The sequence below is a fragment of the Castor canadensis genome, chromosome X (genome assembly GCF_047511655.1).
Source record: "Castor canadensis chromosome X, mCasCan1.hap1v2, whole genome shotgun sequence".
Lineage (NCBI taxonomy): Eukaryota > Metazoa > Chordata > Mammalia > Rodentia > Castoridae > Castor > Castor canadensis.
Window position 1 is genome coordinate 133,401,231 of NC_133405.1, and position 21,048 is coordinate 133,422,278.

At 38.9% G+C, this 21,048-nt stretch overlaps 1 protein-coding gene across 10 annotated transcripts in view; it reads right to left on the bottom strand.

The window, feature by feature from the left end:
• Frmpd4 (FERM and PDZ domain containing 4) overlaps positions 1-21,048 on the bottom strand; it is a 763,802-nt gene that overhangs the window by 298,814 nt on the left and 443,940 nt on the right. The window contains exon 1 of one of the 10 annotated variants that reach the window (XM_074064148.1): positions 14,802-15,252. The exons of 8 other annotated variants lie outside the window; for them this stretch is intronic. The gene's annotated coding sequence lies outside the window, so the exon portion shown is untranslated. Of the gene's footprint in view, positions 1-14,277; positions 14,699-14,801; positions 15,253-21,048 lie in introns of those variants that run through there. One more of the 10 variants, XM_074064146.1, reaches the window with a different exon arrangement.

Here is a 21,048-nt window from a genome sequence, read left to right on the forward strand (position 1 = left end):
TGGATCCAGGCTTTGCTGAGTCCTAGAAAAGCCAACCAACAATATGCCAGAAAACACAGGCCTGTATGAAAATCGAATCCATTGTTACCTCCATATATGTGTGTACCGCTACCCCCCAAATCTTTACCAAGGCATGGCCTGCACTGTATATCTGCCACAGGCCAGTATGTTGTGTCCGAACACATATCCAAATGTGGAGATGAAAGCAATAAAGTATTGCCACTCTTCTGGTCTATTCCATGCTACACTGAATTTATAAATAAAATGACTTTTTGACTGTCACAACAGAGAATGTAGGAAGGAAGGGAGGGAAAGAAAAAGGATGAAGAGGAGGAGGAAGTAAGGAAAAGAAGAAAGAATGCATGACAAACAGGCAAATGAAGCACAGACAAAGAGTAGCACTAACAGGCAGTATTTGTCTACAGTGTAATTCTTGAGTAGTCAAAAAAGGTCAGGAAAGAGCAACTAACACTGTTCAAAAACATTTATCAGAAAGTATATTTAAAATTTTTTGAAATGTCATTAAATCAAAACCTGAATAAGAAGAGAAACATTCATTTGGCCTTGATGAAGAACCAGTATTCTGTTTCATTATCCAAAATATTTAAATTTCCTCATTTCATCATCTCTCATATTCAGCACAGACACATATGGTCCCTTGTTACCCTGATATTCTAGTCTGCTCTTCAAAATGTTACTTTTTAATTGTGACAGTCATTGCTTGGTGATGGCAAAATGAATAGGTCATGATATTTCCATATTGACATTAACACTTTGTCTATTCTTATTAACACACATATAAAGTAATTTTTCTTCGTTTTACAGAAAACACATATACTCAGTGATTTTACTTCATTTTACAAACTGGTTACAAATTTCTCTCTTTCATAAGTAGTCTTTAAAAGCTCTGATTTTTTTAATGCATCTGTTAGACCTGAAGGGAAATATTTTATTACCTTGTACTCCCTCAATGGTGAAAATGCTGTCTTGACAAATGGATTACTTTGCAGAAAATTATGTGCAAATTCCCAATCTTTCTGGAGACAGACATTAGTCAAAAGGCAATGTCTTCTGTCATGTTCCTAAAAAGCCAAGTATATTTGTTCTAAAAACAGTAACAACAAAAATGCTCTTGCTTAAAAAAGAAAAAGCAGATGAATAGGGGCCTGTGTACAGATAGCCCCTCTGGAATAGACATTAGTGGATATAATGATTCTAGAAATTCAGTTCTTTACACTTTAGTTCAATACCTACTTAATTGTTTTCCAACCGATAGGGCAAGATAGGCCAAGCACATCTTAATTTTGATTAATTTAGATTAATGTATCTTCTTTTAAAAAATTACCACTGGGGTCAAGAAAATCCGATTAAGGACATATGAATGAAAAGCAAAGAAGAAAAAGCTATGTGTAATAATTTTTCCTACTTTTTTCTTGAAACAGAGAAAAGGGTAGAATGACTATTTTAAATACACAGATTTGCCACGTGCCTATAGCTCACACCTGGAATTCTAGCTACTTGGGAAACTGAGATTGGAAGGGTCTCAGTTCGTGGCCTGCGTGGGCAAATAGTTTGCAAGACCCCATGCCAAAATAAACAGAGTAAAATGAACTGGAGGTGTGGCTCAGAAAGTACAGCGCCTGCTTTGCAAGCATGAGTCCCTGAGTTCAAACCCCAGTCCCATCTAAATAAATAAGTACACAGATTATTAAGGCTGCCAGGTAAAATACAGACCACCAGTTACATCTGAATTCTAGATAAACACATAAATAATTCTATATTTTGGACTTGCCAATTCTTACAATCCTACCAGTGAGCCTTTGCTTCTCTTTAAGAACTGGCGATTTAAAAGCACAGAGAGAGGTAGAAAACTACAGAAGATAGTCCCAAGCAGGATTTGCAGTCCCTAATCCCTAACCTGCAAACCATGAATGAATGCAACCTGTTCACATCTTATGCATGAATTTTCAGGTTTGTTACTTAGGCTTGATACTTACTTCAAAAGTAAGCATCTTATTTAGAATCTTTTACTGCATCTTGACTTAGTTTCCATTAAACGCTGTGGTCTCACCTCCAAGATATGGGAAGCAGAAAGAAAACAATGCAGACACTGAGACGTAAATTGAAAATTTACAAAGGAAAGAAGAGAGTTTGTCCAAAATGACAGTTATCTGTCACATGCTGCTCCTATAATTAAATTTAATAGAATTAAAATTTCTGTTCCTCCCTTGCACAGTTGTATTGATTTCAAGCACTCAACAGCTATGTGATTTGCATCTTCTCAGAAAGTTTTGTTGGAAAGGGTTGGCCTGGGGTCTATTAAGACCCGACTTGGGAAAGAGCCAGACAATGCCAGGCAGTTGAAATGTGGTACAAAGGCATGGACCCAGGACTCACCAAGCAAGCCTCAAGGTAATACTCCTTGTAACCAAAAATCTTGTTTCTGCAGTTCTACAGATGGTGAGGCCCGTAGGCACCTGCTCTGGCCAGATGTCCTTTAGCCCTGAGGCACTCATGTAGGTGGCCCAACATAGACCTCAAGCAAAGTTACATCAGGAAGGAGAGAGCTCTTGTGTAGAAGTCAGACAACATGGCTTACAGTGAATTCTCCTGCAGTTAGTTACTATACCACTTTGTACATCCTTTTCACCATTTCTAAAATGAGGACCAGCTATCAGATAACTTCACAAGGCTTTTTTGCTTTTCAAATGCTAAGACTGTCTGCGTGAGATGCATGGAGAGACTGGAGTCAGGGTGAGTGTGAGTAAATCTAGCTAATAACCAGCAAGTTTCCCTCATTTGCTTCCAGTCACACTGAACAGACATGAGGCGTGAAGGGCCAGTGCATCACTCTGTGGACTCATTTTTCATACATGTCTACAGGTAGCAATAACTTCTCCCCAAGTCATTGCACTGGAGAAGCTATTTGTCTCCTTCTTGACAACACATGGCCTTCAATGCCAGGAGTCTGATTTGTGTTGGTGCCTCCCCCTCTCAGTGTTCAATCACATGAATAAGGAAGTGGGGAGTGGGAACCAATGACTCCTTAATGACTCCTTAGTAGGAGTCACTGTGTATTTTCCTTATTAAACGAATTTGGAACTTTTCTCTGAAGAAGTAGTCTGTGTGAAGTCTGTGCATCAAAGTTCAGAAGGGTCTCAGCTCTAAGTTATTGGGTCTTGACTGAGCACCTCTTCTAGGACTTCTGTTCCAAAGGACTGACCATAGCAGGTTCTGAGACCTTCCCATGCTAATCTAGAAACCTTGGAAATGATTGAATTGCAAGGAAATTGGTGAGACATATGGGAGAATAAATTAAAGAGGTGACTTCCATCAACACTCTTTATTGGTCCCTAAAAGTTCACCATATAGTTGGAATGATCATCAAAGATCCGGAAACAATTGATAAACATCAAGAGGTAAAGTCAAACTTACCTTCTTTACTCCTGAGCAATATAGCCATGAGCAAAACACTATGCCTTTGGGGATACCCACTTCAAGCCTTCTCTGAAATGAGAAGGATATAAAGGTTGATTGCTAAGGGTTCAGTCACATAGTCACAATTTGACTACTCTAATTTGTGATGGACAAAGTGAGTCTGAAAGCCAAGTTTACATATTTTATTGTATTATCTAAGTTCATCAAGCATTCTACAGCACACAAGTAATGCAGGTTAGTAAACACTGAGCAAAAATTCACATTGTTGAAAGGCAAAGAAATGAAAGCAAAAGTGAATATTTCACATACAAATATTTGGTATAAACTAGAACTTTCTAAAAAGGGATCATCACCAAATAGGAAAAACTTCATATCTTGATTATTGACAAATTATTTAATCTATATTTTATAAGATTTTATTTTTCTTTTCTTTATAAGAGTCATATTCTTTATACTATGCCGTTGACAAGTTCTGTCATCAAACTGAAAAAAATAAAACCACAATGGCACTGAATTTTGGTAACTGCCATTGATCTTCTGTATGAACTCATTCCTCCATTGCAAAGCTGAAGTTCAACATTTTATCTCTTGTACTTTACAGTAACTGCACTCGAAATATTCTAGGAAGACTTGAAACAATAGCAATCAAAGCTAACAATTTATCAGAACCCACTTTCCACTTTGACTTCTACTGCTATCACAATTTCATGAACTTCGTAATGGAATCCAGGGTAACACCTCAGAAGAGCTAAGCCTAGCATCTAGAGCATATCTGAGGAGGAATTGGTCTTGATGGAAATCTTTAAAATGGGAATGAGACTGCTTATCCTGCTAAGCTTCATGACAAGTAAGTGACAAAACCTATGTGACAGTGTCCAGCACATGTTAAATGTTAGCAAAGGTCTCTGTTATCATTATTAATTTACAAAATAATATTATGGTCACAAGTCAAAACTTCTTTCTTGCTTAAAAAGTTCTTTAATAGTCAATAGAATATGTCTTTAATTTTCTTATTTTATTGTAAGTTGATTTATAACTGTATATTTTTATGGAGCACAAAGTGATGATTATTAATACAATGTAGACCAAACTAATTATCAGAGCCATCACCTGAAATACTCCATTGATGTTGTTACAAATGACAGAAATTCTTATTTTTAAAAGCTCCATAGTATCCCTTTGTGCATACATGCCACATTTTGTTTATCCATTCATTCATACGTTGATGGTGACCTAAGTTAACTATATAACTTGGCTATTTTGAATATTGCTATAATGAACATGGAGTGTAGATATCTCTTCAAAAAACTGATTACAAATCTATTGAGTAAATACACACAGATGGGATTGCTAGATCACATGGTAAGTCTATTCTTAGTAAATCTTGTGTCTATAGACTTTTAGACAGCACTATTGAAGTCTAACATATATAGTAAAGTACATAAATCTTAAGACTACAGCTCGACAAGGTTTTACATATGTGTGTGTATATATATATGTATGTGTATATATATGTGTGTGTATTAAGCCTCATGCTGATATATAGAATATATCCAGCTGCCAAAAATTTCCCTCATATGCCTTTCAAGTCAATATCCACGTGGCTACCAGAAGTAACCACTATTCTCACTCACTTTTATTGCCATAGATTAGTAGTACATTATCTTGGTCTTTGTATGCCAGTAATTTTGCAGCATATATGTTTTATCTGATTTCTTTCACTAAAACATTAGGTCTTTATGAGAGCAGATGATTCTTTGTACTGCTGTACATTACTTTGTTGTAGTATATTAGTTTTAAAAGATTTCTGCATTTCTCAGGTAATACTGGCAATATTCCTCAAAATGGCAACTGAGGTAGTCAGTGGCTGCTTATACTACCAATAAATATGTACACTGTCTATCAAAGGTGGAAAAACAATATACAAGGCAAATCTATTGGATGTTTGGGGAAGAGCAGAATAAGTGGAAAATACTAATGTTTGCTCACTTGTTTGGTGGTAAGGATGGAACTGAGTGAGGGTCTCATACATGCTAGACAAACACTCAACCATTGAACTATATTCCCAGTCATCAGGGTTTGTTTCTGTTATACCATACTGCTCTCCTAGTTCTCAAAACATACAAAAAAAAAAAAGGTAGGAAACTCTTGAACTAATGCCAGTGCAGCAAATTAGGACCAGCAACATTACTAATATAATTTTTATTAAATCTCATAAATGAGATTTCCAGCAAGATGTTGATCCATGATTAATTCATTTTCAATGTGTTTTTTTCCTTATTTACCTGATTTAAGCTCTCTTAAATCATGATACCTTATTAAAAAGCTTTCTTTGTAGACTTAACTTTCCTTCCTGCCTCTGAGTAAGATTCATTTCACTTTATAATCAATAAACCTCGTGTTCCATTGTGCATCTTTCAGCCAGTTGCTTTCACATTATTTAATCTGTCTTAGAATTTCCTAGAGGCTTAGATTTAATGCTGTAAAATAGAAATAAACAGCCTTTAATCATCAGGTCTGCCTGAAATGATGTTAACCCAAGTTTAATGTACCTGAGCCCCTAGGGATATTTGTGGGATCCAAAAACAGTGAAAAACATTTGTCAAGGTTTCATTTGCAAATTTTGTTACTAAGAAGCTTGCTGATATCATTAGACACACAGAAACAAAGAAAGGATGGCTTCCCCATTGTTTTATGATGCGCTTAACCTGGTAATTAAAGGAACAGAACAACATGAACACACAGTTAAAACTAAATACCGTCCAGAAAAATAGCCTTCAATAAAATTAAGAAAGCTATCTTTTATGTCTTGTTTGCCAATAATTGGATGTTTTGATCCCTTTCTAGCATAAATGCCAAATTTCAGCAAATGTTTTCTCCTGATATGGATAATTAGAAGAAAAACAAATTGTCCATAATGATTTTGCAGGATCACCTTCCCCTCCCCAAGTGTTCCACCCCACAAAATAGCTGTATCTCCTTTTTTATAACCTCCTTTCCTGATCACAAATTTCGTGGCCTTTCATTTATCTCCATCTCCATTTATTACTTTGGGTGAAAACCCTTTTTTCTTGTGAGCTGTGTCTCTTCCTTCAACTTGCTACTTCATCCCTTTGTAGCCGGTGACATACGAGGTAAAAATATACAGGAACTGCTAGGCTTCTCATGCAAAGATGATGGTGAGTGCATACAGTAGGACAAGCACAGAAGCTGATCATTCATTTTGCTTGGTTCTATTTTTTGAAAGCAAATGGGATACGTAAAGAGTGTACTGAATATACATGACAGACAAATTCTGAGAAGGTTAAGTAGACCCCAGAATGCTGGGAGAGCAAATCTATCAAGCTGACGGTAGAACCACAAGAATTAGAACAAGTCCTGCCTAATCGATCCACTGACACACTTTCTCCTTGACTGCGTACAGATTCCCCTCCATTCCCTCACTACATAAACCATTTAGTCTACATTGGGGCACCAACTGTCTCAAGCTGTTCTCCCTCATAAAATTTTCATCTTTTTTGAAGGTGATTTCATTTGGTGGCAATTTCAACTGCACTGAGCTCCTTGCAGGTGTTATGAGATTTAGCTCTGACTATCTGGTTTCCCTCTGACAGCCTGGGATTTCTTTCCAATTATGAGTCAAAGAGTGGTGTTCTTCACATGATTTCTTAAGTACGGTTTGGATCTCAGCGAACTTGAAATTCACCAAGTTCAGTGAAAAGAAGGTAGAGGTAGGTCATGTCAAAACATCTGAAAGTAGATGCTTGTGCACATTCCAAATTTCTGAAAAAGAATTATGTTTAAAGAGTTTAAAGTTGAGATTAGGAGGAAAATTAATGAGGAATAACAAGGCACCACTTTAAACTCTTTCTTGCTTTCCCTTTAGACTGATTTATTTATAAGTCAATGGGAAGGTTTTTGTCTGTCATGATTCAGTTTCAAACTGGATCATTCTTAGAATGCCCTTGGTACTCCTTTTTCATTCTTATTAATTACATGTAAATATGCTTTCCTTAAACTTCACCCAAGTTTATTAATTATTAATTGTGAAATAGGCACCATTTCATGTAGTCCAATTGCCTCTCGAAGACTTCATATGAGAAGGGCAACATTTTGCTGGTGGGTTTTCTTACTACAGAATAATTTCATAATAAATTCAAGTCAATTTAAATATTGACCTTGTGACAACTATACATAATGATTAAAGGAGTGGCTGAAGAAATTGGTATTACTAAATAAGATCTGGATTCTTAGCTGTTTGGCATTGTCAGACAGCAGGTCAGTTAGGTGAGTTGGCTGACATCTTTCATCACATGGTTGTATGCTCTTTAAGCTAACCAGCCCTACAGTCTCACCCAGTCAAATTGAAACTCCACACTTAAGACCTCGAATGTCATTTCCAGTTTCATTGATAAACAAAAGATGGTAGTTGAGCTGCCCAGGCAATACTCTCTTACTTCAAGTACAGGTTTTTGACTTTATAATGCCTCATTGCCTATTTCTACAACACTGGTCACAGAAACAACTCTGCAACCTTGATTTGCAATTGGAAATCTTACCATCAGAAACAACACACTGATTCATACCACTTGGAAAGAGTTTCATAAAGACTTGAGAGGAAAAAGACAGGCTGTCCAAATATCTACTTAAAAGTCTCTATGGAACTGAAGCATACATATTGCTTTTCTGTTACTTACGAGAGACTTCAGCAGTTTACAAAGTATATTCTGAGGAACACTAGTACATAATATAAATAACATCCCAATTAATAAATTTTAGAGTACCTATGTACTTTATCTCTCTACTGAAGAAGAACCCAATATATGAAAAATTCTGAGATGTCCTTTGCCAAACATTCGTGCTGACCTTGGCTTAACCTGGCATGTAACAAATTTATCTGACTGTGTAACTGTAATTTTCCATAATACCCTTCACAACTAATCTTCCATTTTAGGGAATATTCTCATAAGTGAAAAAAGAGCACAGAGTAGAGAGCTATGGCTCTCCTTCCTATGACTATAGATTCAGCTCCAGATTCCTAATGCCTTTTCGCCACCTTTTGCAGACTACAAGCATTTAAGAGATGGTTATCAAAGTTTCTTCCAGACCTAACACTGCCTCAATTTAAATTCTGTATTAATGATGGTAATGCATAGCACATGAGATTATGGTCAAAATTCTACCATACAGTAAATATGATTTTCACGTGTTGCACTGAACACTATATTGGGAGTGGTGCTTCATGTAATCACAACAATATGCTGTTCCCCTTTTCAGGGCTGACATAATGGCCACAGCTTAGGATCTCCATATAACATACTAAGGCTCTGAGTTAGAGACAACTCTACTTCCAACTCTGCCACTGAACTGTGACAGCTTTGGCCAGTCATTCGCCTTCCTCAGATTTCACCTTTAATTTAAGAGGTTGAACCAAATGCCACTGGAGTCTCCTTCTGTTATAACATTCTGTGACACAAAGCTCAGTGGACTTCTTAAATAAAGACAAGGATGTGTGACTGCTGTGTCTGTGCTTTTGCAACTTGTCATTGTCCCTATTGATTATTTAATGTCAAGGCCTTGATTAGAAATACAGTTTCTAATTATAAAGAGGATACTGGAGTACCTTTTCTGGCGTCATTAACATTCATTCATTCATCAATTCAACCATCATTTATTAAAATGTTGTGCTGAATCCAGGCTGTACGAACATGAGCAAGACAAACCACTGCTACCAAGAAACACAGAGTTCAATGGAGACAAATTTAAGAAATCATTATAAAACAATGTGGTATGGGTTTTATTTGAAATCAGGGGTTTTCAGCCTCAGCACTATTAAGATTTGGTGCCAAATGTTACTCTGTGGTTGGACGACTCTGTACACTATGGGATGTTTAGAGGCATCCCCACTTTTTACCCACTGGATGCCAGTAGCCACCAGCTGTAGCAAAAAGAATGTAGACGTTCCCGAAATATCCACTGGGGAGGGGTAGCAAAATCATCCTTGATTGAGAACCACTAGTTTCAGTATATCCTCTTATTTTTAGGGAATTTCCTATCTATAGCTATGCCTTAAATGAGTCAGACTTAAAATTTTAAGAATGTCAATCATGCCCTGCATTTTTGGAAATGATTTCAATTTTGCGAATACTTGTTAAGTACCTCCACAACTTTAAGGTAGTATCCTAATGAGCACGAGGTTTTTAAAAATAGTATTAAATAATTTGCTGTGCTCGAAAGCTTATAATCCTAGGTGTTGTGATTCTAAAAAGAAAATAAGGACTTTGCAATTTGAGAAAAAAAAACTTATAATCTTCTTTGGGGCAGGGGATAGAGCAAAGAGTACAAATAATACAAGTCAAGTGGCAAAAGTTGCAGAGTAGTGCAATGGGGTAAGGCCTTCCTGTGGACTATTTTATCTGATCCCCTATAGAGGCACTCTATTTCTCAGCTATGGTTTCTAGGCCCCATCTGACAAGGCCAAACTCATGGATCACTGGTAGTGCATTTAAAATTTGACCATATCAAGAACAGTCTCAGTTCTTAATGTTTTTCTGGAAGGTTCTTGCCTTGCTGTCCAGCTGCATGTGAATCTAAATAAGAAGCCAAGTTGTAACTGCTTTGGTATCTATTTGGTAACTTCTTTGTACCTGAAATCATTTTCTTGGCTTGTAACTTGCAGTTTCTTTTATAAATAAGCACTTAAAGAAGGAGAGGAAAGAGAATGAGTAAGTTTCATAAGGGTTCAAGAATATATCTTTTGAATTTTTCCATGATTTTATTTCAACTTTGAGCAAGCTTATGTGCCTCCATGCCTAACAACTGATATACTAACTGAAGTGTATGCCCTGTCAGTTTACACTTCCAATCCCAAGAGTGAGAAAGCATCCAAACTCTCTCATCTACAATTAACAGACATCTAGAAGGATAGGGTTCAAATGGATTTCAAGTCTAAACTCAGGGGAGTCATATGTCCCCTCAAGTGATATTTGCTAGTTCTGTGACCCTGTGGTACAGCCCATGGATATGTCCTACATTGTTTCACTTCAGTTGATCATTACAGATGTCAGGTAAGTCACTGGAATCCTCTAACTACTAATTGTTAGGATGGGGTCCTTGGCATACAGAAAGAACATGTTCCTTACCCCAGCAGCACAGCAACTAAGAGATAGCATAGATAAATGGGACTTCATAAAACTAAAAAGCTTCTGCTCAACAAAAGAAATGGTCTCTAAACTGAAGAGAACACCCTCAGAGTGGGAGAAATATTTGCCAGCTACACATCAGACAAAGGACTGATAACCAGAATATATGGGGAACTCAAAAAACTAAATTCTCCCAAAACTAATGAACCAATAAAGAAATGGGCAAGTGAACTAAACAGAACTTTCTCAAAAGAAGAAATTCAAATGGCCAAAGAACACATGAAAAAATGCTCACCATCTCTAGCAATAAAGGAAACGCAAATTAAAACCACACTAAGATTCCACCTCACCCCTGTTAGAATAGCCATCATTAGCAACACCACCACCAACAGGTGTTGGCGAGGATGTGGGGAAAAAGGAACCCTCTTACACTGCTGGTGGGAATGTAAACTAGTACAACCACTCTTGAAAAAAATTTGTAGGCTACTTAAAAAGCTACACATTGATCTACCATTTGATCCAGCAATACCACTCTTGGGGATATACCCAAAAGACTGTGACACAGCTTACTCCAGAGGCACCTGCACACCCATGTTTATTGCGGCACTATTCACAACAGCCAAGTTATGGAAACAGCCAAGATGCCCCAGCACTGACGAATGGATTAAGAAAATGTGGTATCTATACACAATGGAATTTTATGCAACCATGAAGAAGAATGAAATGTTATCATTCGCTGGTAAATGGATGGAATTGGAGAACATCATTCTGAGTGAGGTTAGCCTGGCCCAAAAGACCAAAAATCGTATGTTCTCCCTCATATGTGGACATTAGATCAAGGGCAAACACAACAAGGGGATTGGACTTTGAGCACATGATAAAAGCGAGAGCACACAAGGGAGGGGTGAGGATAGGTAAGACACCTAAAAAACTAGATAGCATTTGTTGACCTCAACACGGAGAAACTAATGCAAATACTTTAAAGCAACTGAGGCCAATAGGAGAAGGGGACCAGGAACTAGAGAAAAGGTTATTTCGAGAAGAATTAACCTAGAAGGTAATGCAGGAAATTAATGTGAGTCAACTCCCTGTATAGCTATCCTTATCTCAACTAGCAAAACCCCTTGGTCCTTCTTATTATTGCTTATACTCTCTCTTCAACAAAATTAGAGATAAGGGCAAAATAGTTTCTGCCGGGTAGTGAGGGGTAAGGGGGGGGTAAGGGAGGGAGCGGGAGGGTAAGGGTAAGGGAGGGAGCGGGGCGGAAGGGGGGAGAAATGACCCAAACATTGCATGCACATATGAATAAAATAAAAATTAAAAAAAAAAAGAAAATATGCTCCTTTTAGGCTTAGGATCTCTTACCTAACAGAGTCCACTGTTAAGGTAAGGTAGACTCATCCATGGTGCATGCCTTGGATCATTTGCTAGCTATGTGTCAGCATTTTTCTGAATCATTTTGGATAAATTGCTTTACCTCTCTGTCTCTCTGTCATCTCAACTGTACACTGGAGATAGTGTACACTTGCTATTTCCTTCTGGCAGTCTGATAATTAGATAATGTCCAAAAAACACTCTGAGCTCTTCACAAAAGGTGCTCTGGAAATACAAGATATCACAATTGCTTTGATAAATTGCATTAGGAAATGAATCAAGCACAGACATCCTTGAATTGTAGTGTCACAGAACTCAACTTGGCTTTTGAACAGGTTGGGTCCTTAAAGAATTGATCATTGTAGAAACTTTCAGCTCAGTGGAGCGCTGGACAGCTTTCGTGAACATGTACTTACTTCAGTTCAAGCAAAAATCATTGACATGCCAAAAACTCAATTACTTATTTTCCCTCCTTTCTACTGTTATAAGGTTGTCTATTCTCTAATTGAAGGTAAGAAGATAATCAAATTTAGATTCCACTCAAAAATGTAGAAAAACCAGTAAAAGTCCTCTTACACTATGCTCTTTTTGCCTTTTCAATTTATCTTGGTACTTACTACGCAAAACTGTATTTTTGAAAATTTAGTAACACATTTTATATATATTTGATTTTGACTTTTACATTATGCTATAAAATAGTCCATGAAACTATATGTTTATGCCTTCAAAAATTCACCGAAAAATATACTCCTTGGAAGAGTCTAACATACCTTAAACAAGAAACTGAGTGGATTTAAAAGGATGGTAAAGTTGTAACTTTATAGGCGCAAAAGGAAGAAGAATTTGTCATCAATCAAAATTGTTTTTTCTACCAAGTTACCACACAGTTGGTCCCTAGAGCCGGCACAGAATCCATTAGAAACTATGACTTCTACTGCCAATTTCCCCCTAAGACTTTGCATTCTCTACATTTTTGTCCTCATCCCAATCCGTTCATCCTCAGATCAGGCACACAGTTTGTTCTACAAAAACAAGGATCTATGCATTGTGCCATGATGAATCTCTAGATAATCACCAGCATTTCCCAAGTGAAATGCCACAGAATCCCACACATATTTGAGCATCCCTTTTCTCTTTGAGAGCTAATATTTATATGTCAAAAGTGCTTCATGCCATTCCAGGTCTTATAACCTCGGCAGCTGACATATTGCTCTGCTCCAAATCTTAACCTTTTGAACAAAGTCTCATGAAAGACACACCCCCCCCCCACACGTCTGAATAAATAATATATATAATGTGTATATAATAGGCAGATTTTTATAACATCATGAATTATCAGTATGTGGCTACTCAACAAGGATTAACTGAAACAGATATTCTTTAGAGTCAGTTGTATAAGGTGATAAAAGAAAATATCCCAATCATCTAAAGAGCAGCAGACTTATTTTTAAACCACAGCTTATATGAAGACTTTATTAGAAACACGGACTCCCATTGTCCACATGCTGACATAACTGCATTTCAGCTCCCTGAGGACAAATCCAATACCTGGTTTAATTAAAAACCTGTCCTTCTATTTTTAATGCAGCTTGTAAAAGAGTTCAGAGAACTGGACAAGAGATTTACCAAGCACAAGTTTATAGTGACAAAATTCATCAGTTCCTTGCATGGAACCCACATTGCCAAAAGACACTGCTTATTTCATAGGGTTTTAATTTAAACGCAACACCTGTAAGAATGATTTAAGAGATGGTACTAAATTGCACTAAGCAGCCGACATGCTTTCACTTACAACTTCCCCCTCTCCTGCAGATTCTCCCCTAAGGGATGATGGTAAAGTGTATATCTTCAGAAAGAAAGCTAAGACAATGAAACATTTCCCAGAGTTTTGTGCCCTTCGAAGCCATTTCTTACTTGATTTTGGAAAAACTAACAAAACTACCTCAAAACAGAATGAGTTGTCACAATGAGATTTCACCTGACAGAACACAGAGGCAGCCAAGAGTGAACTCATTCATTTCTTTGGTCACAACTTGTCACCACAATTCCCACTGAGAACACTCCTGTTTCAGGGACAAAAGTACAATAAAGTTCTCAGTGCTTATGGCTAGGAACAGGAGCAGATATCATATATAAACGTAACTTCTGAACTGTAACTCACAAGCAAGGCAAAATTCTCTCCCTTTCAACTACCAATAAAATGGCCAAGAAAATCTGAGGAATACATCATTCCCCCAAAGTGAAAAGTGAGACTTAACTGCCCCCCATGCACCCCCACCCTCAGCATGCATGTTGCTCCCCACAGCAAATACTCATGGCTTACCTTTCAATTACTAGATTCGGTCAAGGGGTCTTCCTAATATATCCGGTGGCAATGCAAGTCATCGTGAGTGCTCTTCACCCCCAAGTGGTATTTGACTCCACTCCATGCAATCACTCAATGCAGTATGGGTGAAAGGGCCAAGTTCAGGTTCACTGCCCTACAGTGTCTCTATTCCTCATAGCACATGACTAGAGAGCAAGTGAGCAGTGCTGCTGCTTTTGCTCTGCTTCCGTTCAAACTAATGGGAAAAGCATGTTGCAAAATGCTCTCCACAGGCGCTCTCTCCTTATACTTGCTGTGACAAAGTTAAAGCTGCAGCATTGAAAAAGAACAAAAGAAAAATGCAACACAAACTGCTTCTCTGGAGGAGCTTTCTCATTGAGCAAAATATTATCCTAGGCAAGCTTGGGGGCAACACGTGAAGTCACATAGGAAGCCTTAACTGTACTGACCATGCCAAACTGCATGGGTGCCTGTGCCTGGCAGGCATCGGTCACCCAATCAGTGGGTGCCTTGCAACGTACCTGAAGTGTGCACCAAGGCCAGCAAATAAACATCCAATAACCAGCAGAGAACGTGGCCGGCAGCTTAACCTTGCTCCTGGACTTCAAAGATGCCAAACTGTTCTCTTTGCCCAGGACGCTCCTTACCGACATTCAATTTGAATGAGCCAGGGCAAACGCACTGCTCGTCGGCTCCCAAGAACAGGATGCATTTATGTGAAACACGAGGAGAATGCCTAATGCCAGGACATCCTCTGCACTCCCAGGAGCTTTTATTACAGGACTAGCTTACATTTCACTGCCAGCTCCCTCTGCACCTCGGTGAGCATTGCAACTTCAAGCCAAAGTCCCATGCACGTACTCCTATACCCCTGAAATGTTGTGATTGTCATACTAAGCGAAGTACCTTCTGGAAGTTCCTTCCCGCACCCAGGGATACTCCTAGTGACCCTGACATTGAGTGAGCTGACTACCATGTTTCTCTTTTCTCTTTCAATCAGCAACTTGCCAGGCTGGGAAAAATAATCACCAATACATTGTGGTTTGTCAGCTTTATGCTGAGAAGTACCGCTCTTTAGTCTTTTATTAGAAATGAATGTAGGAAAACAGGGCTGGCTTTAATTCACCTTTGATATATGACATTAAACAGAATCATAATAAAAACTGTCTAAAAAGTATGTGATGTTATATAACATAACATGTGGCCAGCAGACCACTGCCAACACCCAATCGGATTAAAATGACTTTCTACCAGCAGTGAGGGAAAGCAGATCTCTTAGTACATGGAATTCTACATTTTTCCTGGTGACTGAGTTGTAAAGGCGACATTATTTTGATAATTTTTTTCTTCCTTCAAATTGTGCCCACCCCCGTTACCTGCTGTCTAGCATAGTTTGGGGATTAAATTTGCGTGGCTATTTTGTTCTGTGTGCCTTTTTGTTTGGATATTCAGGGCCAGAGAGCCTTTTCTAAACCTTTCCTCATAGTCCTGAGTTTGAGTAATATGCATTTGGACATAGACGATCCACCTGCCTAACTTCAGATACTCTAGACCTTGAATGTTTGCCAGAAGCATTTCTTGGGTTGATACAGTCTGTCATCACTTAGGTTCAAGTCAAGAAACTATCTGCGCAGGGTCTATAGAGCTGTCTAGAAAGTCAGGTTTGTTGTACTCACAAGAGAACAATATAGAAAATAAATTGCAATTTGTAAATTGTAATTTACCCAATAAATAATGTATAATAAAGAAAATGTCTCCCAAATTTTCACATCTACCTACTGAACTTCACACTACTCTTCACCTTTTTCCTGGACTCAGGGGATATCTTCCTATTATAATTACTTCAGGTATACAGAAAGACATTAAAGAAGTAAATCTAATACAAAGCAATGCATTAAATTGTTGGGCAATATTATCTACTATGGGCTCGTGTTTGAAACCATAACCAATTTCCCCTCCATGGATGACAAAACTGGTATGTGTAAGTACTAATGTGTGTGTGTATGTCTTGTGTGTACACAAATAGATGCACGTTTGTATATTTGTAGTATGAGAGTAAGTACCAAGTTATATAAATCTCATCATAGGACTCAATGAAAAATTCTAAAAAAAAATATGATTAAGAGATTTCACAAATAGTTGGTGAACTAATAGGTTAAAAATAAATTCTAGTAGACTGTCAGACGCAACACCAGACCTAAGTATACACACTCAGTTTCTAATCATAGCAAACATTTGAGGCCATTAGTATAAGCCTGGGAAGCATGAATGGTGACAGGAGAAACAGATGCATATGTTAGTGCTGCTGATTGGGGTAGAAAAAAATCAGGCAAATGTTCCATCCAGCTCTCTCAGAAGGAAAGCAAGGTTTTTATGATTATGACTGCTCACAGATAGCCCGGACAATTGGATGATGCTTCCAGCATGTGTGGGAATATGAAAGAAGCCAGTAGGAAACAGTGACTATAAATATCAGTTCAAAAACTCCAAATAGAAGATGCTTAGGATGGATCAATACATTTCTCTGTTCATTTATTCAAATAAACCATTTCTGGAGTGCCTCCTGTGGGCCATGGTTGGTGCTGCCCACTGGGGGATATAGGAATGAATAACAGATCATGCCTCCAGACCAGATGGGGTTCATGGTTTTAGAGCTCAGGGTGTCTTTCATCATTTCCCAAAGAAATATTTCTGCAAAATTCCCAGATGTGACAATGTAGGACTCTACCCATCAGAAATATGCCTGTGGTTCTAAACTTTAGATGACTTCCATCTTCTTAATGCCTTAGGGAGAAAAGCTGAGAAGAAGCCAATGGTGATGGTTGGATTCCAAGGTTCCAGCAGAAGTTGCAAATGCTCAGATTTCTCCCTGAGAGTCACCAGCCACAGCTGTCACCACTTTGCTCTTCAGGACCCAAACCTTCTGGTATGGTGCCTGCGGCAAAAGAGACTTTTCAAATGCAGTGAAGGTTATTAATCAGCTAGCCTTCCAATAGGGAGATTATCCTGTAGATTCTCTGGATAGACCCAATGTGATCACAGGAGGTAGAAATGTGATCTTGGAGGTAGAAAAGGAAGGCAGAGGAACTCCAAGCGTGAGAAGAATTTAGTGGGCTGTTGTTGGATTGAGAAGGGGACACGTCAAGAGAATGGAGATGTTAATAGTACAAGTGCAAGGAACTGAATCTGCCAGTAAATGATGAGCTTAGAAGAACACCCAGGCTCTACAAGCTGGAATGCACAAGCCCAACTGATACCATGATTTCAGCATGGTAAAGACACTAAGCAGAGAGTCCAGCCAAGTTAGAAAAACTGCAATAATACAAAGGTTCACTTTAGTCATTAATAAGTGTACTTGGTTGCACAGAATAGAAAACTGATGAGCCAGCTTTGCCTATGGACAGGGTGGATGATTTCCCAAGCAACACACTGCTTTGCAAGTTATTTCCCTTCGTTTGGCTCGTCCACAGGGAGGGAAATAGCTATGGCTGCCAAAGATGTCATTAGGAATGGGCAAGCTGAGCCGAAAAAGACACTAGGTCAGATTGGGACCACCCAGAGACTGGGCAACTAACTAGAAGGCAAATAACCAGAAGGCAAAACAGAGTGAAGGGGCAAGAGGACCAAGCCATTCTTTCTATTTGGAGGTACAGGAAGCTGATGTGAGTACCAAGCTTCCTGCAACTGTGTGTACAATTCCCCCCAAACTACCAAAATGTCAGCATTTTACTTGAAGACTGGCTCTGACCTGCCCTTTCATGACAGCACCTTATTCACCTGACCCCAGTTCAGCCCTGATGGATCGTGGCTTGGTCTAACATGGTGATGTTTTACTCACCTGGACTTTTTATATTCATTTTGATTGTTTAAATATTGCCTTACAATGGTATTTATGCTGATTACAGAATAGTTGGCACCCCCTTAAAGTTTGCTCCCCAGTTGAGTGTCTCACTTGCTTCACCCTAGAGGAGAATGAGCAGAGCTGGACAGGCTATGGGGGTACTTGCAGCAATGAGGAATTAGTTCAAGTTCAATTATCGGTAACACTGGCATAGATCATAGAAGCATCAATAAATGGTCTGTCTTTTTGGTTGTTATTGTTGTTTATTGTTTGTTTTGGTTTTTGAGATAGGGTCTCTCTGTGTAGGCCAGGCTGGACTCGAAATGGAGAACCTCCTGCCTCAGCTTCCCAAGTGCTAGGGTTACAAGTATACACTACCATGTCCAGCTGGCTTGTCATTTTAATCTATGTTTTCTAATTTAGGGGCTCAATGAAAGTCTTTGTCATGTCTCTCTAATCTCAGAGTCTAACATACTTTGAAAAATGTTGTATCTTTATGAATGAGTAGCCTTACTCCTAAACTTATCAACACAAAGATTTGCATGAAGTTACATAAGATAAACGTGAATAAAGATTTCTGAAGGTTCAGGCTTATGGTTTTAGACCTGTCCAAAGGGTTAATCTACTAAGTCATGTCAACTTTATTGTTAGAGTCATTTCACTGAAGAAATATTTACAGAACTCTAAGGCCAGGCAACACACGTATAAAGAAAGGCAAGCTGCATTTAAGGTTTTAGTGAAATTCAGGAACAGCTAAAGCAGAGTTAGTTAGTGCGCTGGCTGGCTTGTTAGTCCAATGACATCAAGCTACTTGTGCGACTTCATGCAGCCGATAATGCAGCTTGCAGGTACCACCAACTGGCAAGTGTGACACAGGTCCTCTGTTCCTCCCTTTGAAAGGCTCCCATCTTTGTGAGCTTCATTTTCTTCCTTCATAAAAGGAATTCTGGTCTCCAAAATGGTGCTCAGGGAAAACCCTGAGTTTCCCAGTGGTCCACTTCATATTTAATTGGACATTTTTTTTACCATAAGGAGGATTCTTTTCTCCCCAAGTTCTAAAAGTAGCAGGAGACCATGTAGTTTTGGCTTTGGATTATTGACAGAATGATTTGTCCCATTAGAACATAATATTATTCTATTGTCACATTGATGCTGCTTCCTTCTGACTGTGAGTGTCTTAACACAAAAGGTATTCCCAGGGCCAATTGAAACCAGCAGGTAGAAATTGTCACACATCTGGATCCAAACAGAGGAAAAGTATATGCCACTTGCTTTGATAAACTTGCACCATTTATTATCTGGGACTGAGGTTTTTAAAAGCAAACACTTCTGTGGAGTTTAAGCAATCAGCATCCGATTATTGCTTAATGACTGAACTCTCTTGAAGGCTCCAGAATAATTAAAATGCAAAAAAGAAACTAAATGTCATAGGAGAATTTGAATTTTTAAACACTCAGGTTAAAGCATACGAAATGTAATATGCTCTCTACAAAATGAATTATTTCCTTTCCACTAAGCAGTCAGCTAAAACTCTTACTAATTCAACAGAACACACAGAGAAAAGTGGGTGAGTCAACTTGCCCCATGAAAACATTAAGTCAGGCATATTGCAATTATCCACTTGACTTTACAAATCCAAGTCTAAATTATGAAGGCTTTCATGGTTCGTACCTGAGGACAACTAAAATATAAGGAAAGTGCCCCATAACTGTAGAATCACATGGTGAGGCAGCAGGTAGAGAAAACTCAGTGGGGTTATTGCCCAAAGTTCTAAAGGACTTCTCTGCCACATTGTGGTATCAGGAAACCAAGAATTGGTCCATCAACTCCCTACCTCTCCTGGGGACCAGTCCTGGAAAAACAGCATTAAGTCTTGCCATACTTGAGGAGTGAATCCTTTGTTTAATACAACACAGTCATTTCCATAACCCACAGCTCGCTCCCCTCGAGGAAGTGCCTCAAATCCCATTGAAATGGAGGCTGGCTCTGTCAACATGTGACCAAAAAAGGAAAAAGTCATGCCATCTTCCTAGGAGCCTTCCAAAAGTGTAATTAGCCATTTTCAAGTCCAAGTTCCAGACCCTACAGCAATGAGCCATGACCCAAGCCTAGACACCCTCTGCTCTGAAAACCTGGAGTACCTGCCTCATCTTTGCAGCCTTACAGAGAAGTAGATTGACAATGAAGAATGTCACCAGCAGGCTCACGAATCATGGGATAGGACACAGGAAGCATGCTCCAACAGGGGTGTCGGGTACTGACATTGTTGGGCTTCTCAGGGCTCCAGAAAGCCGGTTAACCTGGGTAGTGGCTCTCTTCCCAGCTGGTGCATTAGAATCATGTGAGCAACATTTAAAAATAATTGTGCCCGGTCCAACCCCAGAGATGCTGAAGGAATTCATCTGGGTTGTGACCTTGTCATCAGGATTTTTTAAAGGTGTCACAAACATTCAGACAAGGTTGATAACCACCAGAGTACTGCTCACAGCTTCTGGAAGCTTCGAGAATACAGCAAATGTCAAACATCAGGAAGCTGCATGTGGCTGTTGTTAAATTGGCCATAAAAACAGGAAATCTGGATTAAATCAAGAAATACTGGGGTGGGGTGGGCTGGAGATGTGGCTGAAGTGGTAGGAGTACTTGCCTACTAAGGGTAACATTATTCTGATTTCAAACCCCAGTACCACAAAAGGTGTAAGGAAGGAAGGGGAGGGGAGGGGCGGGGAGGGAAGGGGAGGGAGAGGAGGGGAGGGGAGGGGAGGGGAGGAAAGGGAAGGGAAGGGAAGGGAAGAGAAGAGAAGGAAAGAAAAAAGACCAAGCCGAGTGTGGTTGTACTTGCCTATAATCCCAGCACTCAGGAGGCTGAGGCAGAAAGATTGAAAGTTAAAGTCCAGCCTGGGCAACATAGCAAGACTTTGTTTAAAAAA